This window comes from Cebus imitator, unplaced genomic scaffold, assembly GCF_001604975.1.
Source record: "Cebus imitator isolate Cc_AM_T3 unplaced genomic scaffold, Cebus_imitator-1.0 Scaffold248, whole genome shotgun sequence".
Lineage (NCBI taxonomy): Eukaryota > Metazoa > Chordata > Mammalia > Primates > Cebidae > Cebus > Cebus imitator.
Window position 1 is genome coordinate 1824519 of NW_016107563.1, and position 10419 is coordinate 1834937.

Here is a 10419-nt window from a genome sequence, read left to right on the forward strand (position 1 = left end):
CCAAAACTAAATAAATGAAATCAGTATTTATTACAATTTTTCTGGCATACAAATATCTATTTTCTAGGTTTGGGGAGATAATCTAATTGATAATGGAATATGGTGACAATCATTAGGAATTAATTAAGCTACTATAAATATTTAGCCTTTTCTTGGAGTTCTAAACATTAATCATGATATTTTCAGTATATTAAAGTAGATATTTTATTTTCAGAATAAAATTTCACAACATTATGTTTACAAGTATGCCTTGTATAATACATCAATGTGATTATCATCAATATCAACCAAATTCATATCACACACTGAATATTAAAAAATACTTTTCCTGCTTTTCATACCTTATCAGAAACTGCATGAAGTTGAAAATAAAGCAAATATTTGGAATTAGAACTGATTGAGTCTTAGTCATGCCATTTATTTGCACATGATATTTATGAAAACATCAAATAGGATAACTTATATGAAAGCTACTAGATGAGTTACAAGATTTTTCTCAAAATAATTTTTTTCCTTTTGCAATTCCTGCGTTCCTTTCTCTTTTCCTATCTTTCCTATCTCCCTTTTTAGGTTTTGTCTCCTTTCCCTTCTTTTCTCTTCAGTTTTCTTCCTTTTTTTTNTTTTTTACTTTCTTGCTTCTTTCATATTAGTCTTTTGTTCTTAAGCTCCATACAGCTCATTTTAGAACTTCAAGCTCATATTCCTCAAAGTTTAGGTCCAATAAAAAATACAATATTTCTGTTTCTCCCACAAGTTCAAGTATTTGCTCTGAATTTAATTGGAGCCTACCGAATCAATCAGTGTTCAGGAGATTTTGTTGTGCTGACTGACATGGCCTGTGTCATCTAGTACAGGAGTTGAAATGTATGAAAGAAATGAGATAGGGCATTTTCCTAAATGTAATATTGGGAACTGTACAAGAAGAAAAACCACTGGAAGCTGGATTGTCAAAAATCAACAAATGTTGATACATTTTCTTTCTTTAAGGAGCTCACAATTAAATGATTAGAGAAAATGTATAATATATACATACATACATATGTGCATAGCTAATAAAAAATCCCAGCTAGAATTGCTAACCGATAAATAAATAATCCTAATAATGATGTCTAGGCAGAGGTAGTATTTCTGGTGGTTAAGAACACGGTATCAAGCCAAAAACCCTATGGGGTTGATGACATCTCTACTGCTTGGCAGGCTACTGAATCTTCTCAGTTTTTACATTTATTCTAATAATAGTATCTACCCTATATTTTTATAAGGGTTAAATGAGTTAATGTATATAAAGCACATAGAACTTTGCTGGGCTACCTTAAGGAAATACAGGCGTTTGCTATTATTTTTTAAAGAATTTTATAGAACATCTGTTGCATCTTGACTAAGATTAAGACTCAGACAAGCTGAGTAAAATAGGAGGTACACTCCAAGTAGAAATAAACAAGGGGTTAAAAGTTTGAGGAAATGGACATTCATGTTCATAAAACAAATATCTACAAGGACAACATAAGAATATAATAATTCACCTCCCATAATTTTTGTAAAGTGACTTAAAAGATTTTCTCACACTGCTTTTTTTCCTTGGTACCCTATAATCTTATACTCTCATTATTTTAGGTCTCTTTATTTTTCATCTTTTAAAATCTAGTAAAAATTGCGCTTCTTCCTAGGTTTGGATTGAAGAGGGGTCACTATCTAAAACAACCCTACCACTTCCCTAGTTCTCTCTTCTCAAGGTCATTGATGACTTTGTTTCTAGAGCCAGTAAATACTTCTTGTGCTCAACTTGCTTGGCTTTTAAAATTATTTTATCCTGTTAATTATCGAGCTACTTTCTTCCAGAAATGTTTCTTTGTCAATGTCACTGTGATATGACCTATGAAGGTTTTCCTCCTTTATTAATAGTAATTCCTTTGCAGCTATTTTTTCAGACTCTTTTTCTTCTGTTCCTGATATTATCGCTCCTCAAGTTCTTTCCTGGATCACTTTATTATCTTTACCATGCTCCATAATTTGTCACCTTCTCCTGTAACTCCAAATGTAATACGTCGTCAAATAGTTTCCATGTCCATATTGCCAATACAGTTCTCTATCATGAAACCAAAATCTGTAGAGAGTCTCCGCTTATGGTGGGTCAACTCAACATTTTTCAACTTTATGATGGTATGAAAACAATAAACAGTGAGTATGTTCCTCAACCTTCAATGGAGTTGGTCCAGATAAACCAATTATAAATTGAAAATATTGTAAAAGCCTAAAGTTTTCTGACCGGACACAGTGGTTGATGCCTGTAATCCCAGCACTTTTAGGAGGCTGAGGCAGGTAGATTGCTTGAGGTCAGGAGTTCGATACCAGCCTGGACAACATGGTGAAACACTGTCTCTACTAAAATACAAAAATTAGCTGGGCATTGTGGTGGGCTCCTGTAATTATGGCTACTAGGGAAGCTGAGACAGGAGAATCACTTGAACCTGGGAGGTGGAGGTTGCAGTGAGTCAAGATCACCCCACTGCACTCAAGCCTGAGCAACAGAATGAGACTCTTGTCTCAAAAATATAAAATGAAAAATAAAATAAAAAAGTTTTCAGCTTACAATGGGTTTATGAGGATGTAACCCCACATAATTTAAGGAGCATCTGTATACGCATATGCCAACATCTCCAATCAGATGTTTAACTGAAATGGAAATTTTCAACCCATCTAAAATGGAACTGTTTTTTCTTCTGCAACACAAATGTCTCCCCTTGTGTTCACTATTTTCTTCTACCCAGATGCCTGGTCCCAAACTGGGTTTTCATCTTTATCTCCTCCATATCCTCAGTCTTCTAAAATATGTCTTGGATCTTTCTTCTTAACTATGCCAGGGCCACAAACTTGTCTGGCTACTATTATTTCCTACCCTGGATTCTTATTATAGCCTCCTAAATGGTCATTATAATTCCAAGCTCGTTACACTCTAATCTATTGTCCATATTTTCAAAGTGTCTTCCTAATGACCAAATATGATTATATCACACTGCTACTTGTAGATATTCAATGGCCCCCTCTTGTCCTGAAGCAAAGATCAGAGTATTACAGGCCCTTCATTATAGCTACACTTTCGTCTTTACTTTCATTTCACATTTTTTCTTTTATCTTTTTCTAGTATTAGCCACAGAACCTCATTCTGTCTTTCAGGCTTCTATTCACATTGCTCACTCTTGCTGAAATTGTTTTCCTCCCTCTTATTGTGGTATTTGACACCATTAAATCATTCTCTTTGACCTTCTCTAATATTTTGTCTCCATATCATAAATCCAACCAGATTATTTGAAGGCTTCTGGTACCGTTTTTTTTCCCCTTAAAAACTCTTTGTATTCTAAGAGCAGGCAGTTGGTTATCCTGTCCTGAAAAAATTCATGAGGCTCTCGGGATCTCCTAACTTGTCTTCATCATCTTCCCCATTCAACCTTCATCCTCTTTTGGTACTCTCAGTTTCAATTGCTGACATTCCATCTACTCAGCTGTCTATGATAAATTCTAAGAATTATCCTTGATTCTTCCTTTGTTATACAAGTAGCCAGTGAGTCTCCAGAATTTTCTAATTTTACTGTCTAAATATTTTTCAAATGTCGTGTTTCCCTTTGTTGCCACTACCTTGGCCTCAATTTAGGTTTTATCATTTATAACAACAAAAAATAGCTAACATTGATGTGGTACAGTACTCATTATTTTACATGTGTTATCTTGGTTAATTCTTCCAGAAAATTTCTTTAAAATAGGGACAATTATTCTCTTTAAATAGATGAAGAAAATTTGGCAATGTGTCCAAACTGAGGGCTACTACAGGATTCATGAATTCTTATAAGGGCTTTAAAATACAATGACTAATAGAGTCCTCGATCTTGTGATGTTTACTCTTAAAATCAGATGTTTATTTTTAAAATTTTTCTTGAACTTTAATGAAAACATATCACATAGCCTGCTTGAAATCCCATGTTCTATACTGAAATAATTAACAACATTTTCTAGGGCTCTCTCCCACTGACATTAATGCTGCTTTTCTAAGTGAATTTGGGTCAAAAGAGTAGTAATCAGAAAAAGCTACTGAAGGCAGAACACTCCTCTCTCTTTCCTTTCTGTAGTGGTGTAAGCTTCCTTAGAGCTTTTAATCCCCAAACTCCGAAAGGGTTTCAGCAGGCTTAATATTTTGTTTTTCAGCCTACCTAAAGGAAAACTCAAGCAGTGCTTCCACTACATTACCACGCTCTTATTTTCCACCTTATCCTTGCTAGCCCATTAGATGTCCACCGCTCTCCTCCCAAGCAGCTTTCCTAATTATGTCGGTGGTGCACAGCTTGCCTTCCTAAAGACTATGTTTTTCACTCTGTTCATGCCATTTCACTGGAGAGGAAATCTGCATCCGTGCTCCAATAGAAGCCATAAGGTCACTATGTGAAAACTTGGAGGGCAAAAATGTTGTCAGTAATGAGATCTCAGGCATTTGGAAAGTTCACAGGGTCCTTTGTACAACAGGGTAGAATCCCTCTGTTTCCTCTGGTGCTGTTTCATGCTAATTTCAGAACATCAGCCAGTATAAGGCATCTTAACTGAAACTTCAGTTCACAGTGGAGCCCCTTTCATCCTTTTTTTGTAGCTAGGCAGCTAGGTTTATCTTGTTGATCTGTGGAAAAAAGGGAAAAAAGAAAAAAGAAACACAGTCACATGAATATAACAGATGGAACAAATTGAGGGGTTTGCTTCTACCACTTTTCTCTTTATTAAAATGAGAATGGAAAATTATTTTTCAATGGGGCATAACTGTTATGACTATTTAATATGTAGAAATTATATGACGTCCTAAAACACTATCTTTGTGAGTTGCTGATACAATATGATTAGTCTCAATGAGATTTTGTCCCAATTACAAGATTTTTGTCATTATTTTACCATTGATTTTACCTTGTGATTCTTCTGGTTCTTCCAGTAAAGGAGCAGAAAGCCTAATTTGCTCATTTTCCAATTTGTGACCTGTTCAATTAGACTATAGAGAGAAACCATGGAGATGGAGCAAAGGAATAATTGCCTCCCTGACCTTAGACTGTGTACTGTGTTGCCACCACACCACATTTATTTACTTATTTTTAGTTATACTTTAAGTTCTAGGATACATGTGCAGCACATGCAGGTTTGTTACATAGATATACATGTGCCATGGTGGTTTGCAGCACCCATCAACCTGTCATCTATATTAGTTATTCCTCCTAATGCTATCCCTCCCCTTGTGCCCCAACCCCTGACAAGTCCTGGTGTGTGATGTTCCCTTCCCTGTGGCCATGTGTTTTCATTGTTCAACTCCCACTTATGAGTGAGAACATACCTCATCACATTTAAACTATAAAATTTGATTTGAATACAGATATACCTGGGGAATCCTGGAATTGCACTCCCATAGAGTTATCTCATTATACCGTCCATTGTCCTATTTCTAAAAACCATGTAATGGTACGTACTTTAGTAGCCACTTCACAGTTCAGGAAGGAAAAAACACAAGTATATTTTATATCAGATTGGCTTCTGAGTCCGCTGTTGTTTCCCAGACTCCAATGTTTGAATTGTAGAATCAAATAAATTCTTGTAAAATTATATAACTGAGTCTTCCACCTTTAGTCTGAAGAGTATCTCAGATTCTCATTCTGCTTTTTCTTCATTAGTCATTTTTTTAAAAAGTGTTTTTCTATTGAGAAATAAGTCACAACCTTTACATTTGTTAATCTACAAGTGGGAGATGAACTCTAATACTAATGTGCCCTCTAGGCTCCTATATAAGGCAGGCAGTGAAAGATGCTTTGAGGTGTAAAACATTTTTTATAGAGCACGAATCACTGAGTCAGTTGGGATAAGTCATGAGTTAGCAATTAAGTTGTTTGAAAACACCAGACTCTTCATTTTTCTACCTTGTTGGTTTCATCCTATAGACAAGAGTTTACGATAAAGCAAGTTGTGGAATATGAGCATACGAAGGGCATTATAGATAACAGATTATAGCTTAAATCAAAGGTACTTTTTAGTTAAGGATTACAACTTTTTCTAGTTTATTATTTGTGTCATTTGCATTTTTACTGGGTAAAGTTAATTACAAAGATCTCCTCATCTTCTCTTGCCCTTACCTAACTACCTACCTGTATATCTTTTCATGTTTCATGGGTGGTGTTATATATTATTAATTTGGGGAAATTTTCTCTGACTTGTCTCCTAATCCTTACTCTGTTCTGCCCAGGCCATTTTATACTCATCCTATATTGTATTTTGTCTTTATAGCCCAAAATATAATATATGCATATTTGAATTACTAGTTTAATGTGTGTCACTACCAGGAAATTGTGGAAGTAACCAGGATGGAGCTATATTTATCATTCAATATTATAATCCATAGTAGCAAACAGTGTGTGTGTGTGTGTGTGTGTGTGTGTGTGTGTGTGTGTACTTGTTGACTCTGTGAATGATTCACAAAAATATCTTTGACACTTGACCCATTGTTTTAACCAGAATTTGTAACAAGAAACTGTACATTTTTAAAGAATTTTAAGTTCTAAAAATGTAGAGGAAAAATCATAAATGCTCTGAGAGAATAAATAGGTAATCTACAAACAAATAACAGTGATATTAACAAAAATTGTATGCATGGGCATCTTAGATACTCTCAATAAATGGCATAACTTTTTCGAAAGTTCTGCAGGAAGAAAGTTTTAAACATAGAATCCTAAAGTTAGGTTCAATTTTGAGGATAAAAAGACTTTTAAAAATATCGATGAATTCAGAAGGTTTGTCATTTTGCACACTCCTTCTGAAAAGGCTATTGGAGAATATGCTTTACTAATCCAAAGTGGCTATAGACACATACACGCAATATGTCTTTCTTCAATGCCAACACACACACCCAAAATCAAAAGTAAAACTGGAAAATAAAATCAAATGTCTGTACCTGGAAGGTGTTTGAGCTAGACATGGTAGCCCTAGGTGCACTTGGGATGAGGGAGAGGCTACAGATAATACCTAGATGTTGCTAGCACTTTAATGAATTTGCTCAAAATCTAATGGTCGCTATTATAGTTTGTATATAAGAACAAATTTCTGCACCACTTAACAAAAGAAAAGTCTGTCAATTTGACCATAAAGAGAAAGCTGGGGCAAAAGCAAAGATCACAGAAGAAAAGGTGGCAAGATACATTCAAATGTAACAAGAATTAACACATTTAAAACAGAAGACACAGAATGTGTTCAAAAAAGATTCGACTGTACACTATTAACAAAAGACTTAGCAAATGAACAATAAAAATTAGAAATAAACGGGTATAGGGAATATGTCAGGCAATAGTAAGAAAAGAAACGTAATAACTTTAATGTTGAACATAGAAACTAATGCAAAAAACTGAATCCATAAGAGTATGTCATAAATGATGTAATTCACCATTATGTTAATCTTGACTTTTTATACTAGTTGAATTTTTAAATTAATGCTATCTTAATATTAATTATTATTTTTTTTTTGAGGTGGAGTCTTGTACCGTTGCCCAGGCTGGAGTGTAATGACGTGACCTTGGCTCACTGCAACCTCCACCTCCTGGGTTCTCCTGATTCTCCTGCCTCAGCCTCCTGAGTAGCTGGCATTACAGGCACACACCACCATACTCAGCTAATTTTTTTGTATTTTTAGTAGAGACAGGGTTTCACTGTGTTGGCCAGACTGGTCTCAAACTTCTGACCTCGTGATCTGTCCACCTCGGCCTTCCAAAGTGCTGGGATTACAGGTGTGAGCTACCACGCCTGGCAGATATTAATAATATTTAATATATTTCATAGTAGTAACAATTTATCTTTATACTAATAATTTAATATGCTTTATTTGCTTATTTATATATAAGATATTTTAATTTCAAAAAGTAAAGTCCTTGGTCATACACATGGGTACTGAGGGTAAAAGTCTGCATAGATTGCAGAAATGTGGCTGAGGGGATCCAGGGCAGGGCTGGAGAAAAAGAGAAGTGATTTGAGCCCGAACTTTCCAGGGCTCTTTCCTCCCTGCTTTCCTTCCTGTACAGTGGATCATTTTGGCCTTTAGTAAAGGATAAGTTGGTCATCTTGTTTTTCAGTAGTGATGTCATTTTTTAACCGTAAGGGAATAAGTTATGAAAGACTTAAGCATGCTCAAATCTTTTTGTTCTCCCTTTTACCACTTGCTCTCATTTTCCACATCACTCGTTTATTATTCTAATAAAAATGATGCCATCAAAGCTGAGGCTTTTGAACAATAAACCACCCTCCTGATTATGAGTTAATCCTTCCTCAGAAAGGCATGGACAGCTTTTTCAGTGAAAACAGTGAATTGTTAACTTACTGTATAGATGGTTTAAGTTGAAAGAGTCCATAAACCCAATTACAGAGAAAATGACTAAGATTTTGATGTTGATAACCACCCATATGTCAATAGGCCATGGTTAAAACAAATAAGCCACAAAAGTCCAAAACTCAGATGGTGTACAAAAACAGAAAGATCTTAGAAATGGGAAGAATTAGGAACAGAGTGACGGGAGAGGTGAATCTTCTTGAGATCAGTTCTTTGGATGACTTTAAAGTCAAAAGATTTAAGAAAAACATTCTAGGAATCCTGAATAGAGATTACTTAATACCTTTTTTAAAAGTATTAATGAATTGATTTTCCCAGCCTAAGTCTCAAGATATTTTTAGAATTTCGTCTTTTTTATTTTATAAGAAGTAAAGACATACTTCTTTCCTGCTACATTTTTGCTTTCTTTGACCTCCTGATCCACATAGGGCATGCACAAATAATATTAAAGATGCATTAAAAATTACGAGGTATCTTTATGATTTTTAAAAATATAAATTATAAAATATTTTTCACTGATTCTTTTTGTCTGTACATTAGTGTGTGAATTTTAATGTTTTGCCAAATCAATTGTTTGAAATAGGAATGTTAACTTATTTGTAAGGACATATGCCAACATTGTTTTGTGGTAAAGGCTATAAGTGATAGTTAAAACAATAAGAAAGAAACTTCTAGAGAGCTTCTTATCTACAAATGGAATCAAGTGAAGTAATTGGTAAACTTTGAGATGATTCAAACATTGTTTTTACATTCCTGATTTCCTCCATATTTTATAGTACATCTACATTTCTGCAAAAAACAGAGATTCAGTGTTGCTCTTCATACATTTGAATTTGGTTTTCTCTCTCAAATAAACCCAGCAGGTAACAGTTGTTACAGATGGAGAACCAAGTTATAATTACCATCAATTGCATCGTCTTCTCCACTATACCAAATGCTGCATGTTTCAGGCAGGCCACTCTGGAGATTCTTCTCTTGGAGGCCTACTTCTGCCTGAATCAATGTGCATCCCCTTTGATATTCCCACAGTGTGCACAATATACCCTTGAACACACACTGCTCAGGGTAATATGTCTCTAATGCAATGAAATCAATGGAAACACAGCCTTTTTTGCCTGACAGTATTGTCAGGGTGTATTATCTGGTTTAGGCTGTGGCTTCAGTTCATAGCAGTCGTCAGTTAAATTTCGCTTTCTGAAGCTGAGCAAAGTGTGGTAATGTCACAGCCACAGGCGACTGCCGTTCATAGAATGGTTACCAGAGAAGCATAGCCTCCTGGCTTGTCACACTGTATATATCTCAGGGTCTTCTCTTCCTTCCTACTCAGGGGTTTCCAAGAATGTTGCCTGGAGCAGTCAAGGGATGCAAAAGAGAGAGATTTTTGTTCTGCACTTAGCAACATTACCACACTTCACACTCAGTTTCTGATAAGGGAAAATTTAACTGACTTGCTCTGAACTCAATCTATCAGATAATACACTCTGACAGGGCTGTGGATAAAGGCTAGAAAGCCTACTAATTTATATTTCATTATCTCTGCACTTGGCTTAATCTGTTACCTTTTGCTAAGTGTTACGAAAATAACAAGGAGAGCTGAACTAAAAGGGTAAAGGGGAACCCTGACCCCACAGGGAGGGCAGGAAAACTCACTGGATAATTCAGCCTCCTGTCTTAAGAAGTTATATGCCAGAGTGTAACTGTGGAGCCTGTGTGTAATATTAGAATAGGCAGGGCAATCTTGCCCAGGTGAGGAGTGGATGGCCACTTCTAGCATCTGCTGCTTCTTGCTGTGCATGAGAAAACAAAATAAGGATAATGGAATTGTGAAATAGCACATGCTGATGTCTAGGCAACTTCTAACCCATATCTCGTGTGGTACACCCAAGAGTCAAAATATAATGATCTTTCTAGGACTTAGCCATTTTTATTGAACAATATATGCCTAAGTACTGATGTGTGTTCACTGGAACCAATGAACTAAGGGAAATAAGAGTTAATTCAGGGATAGCTTTCTTTTTTTTTTTTTTTTTTTTTTT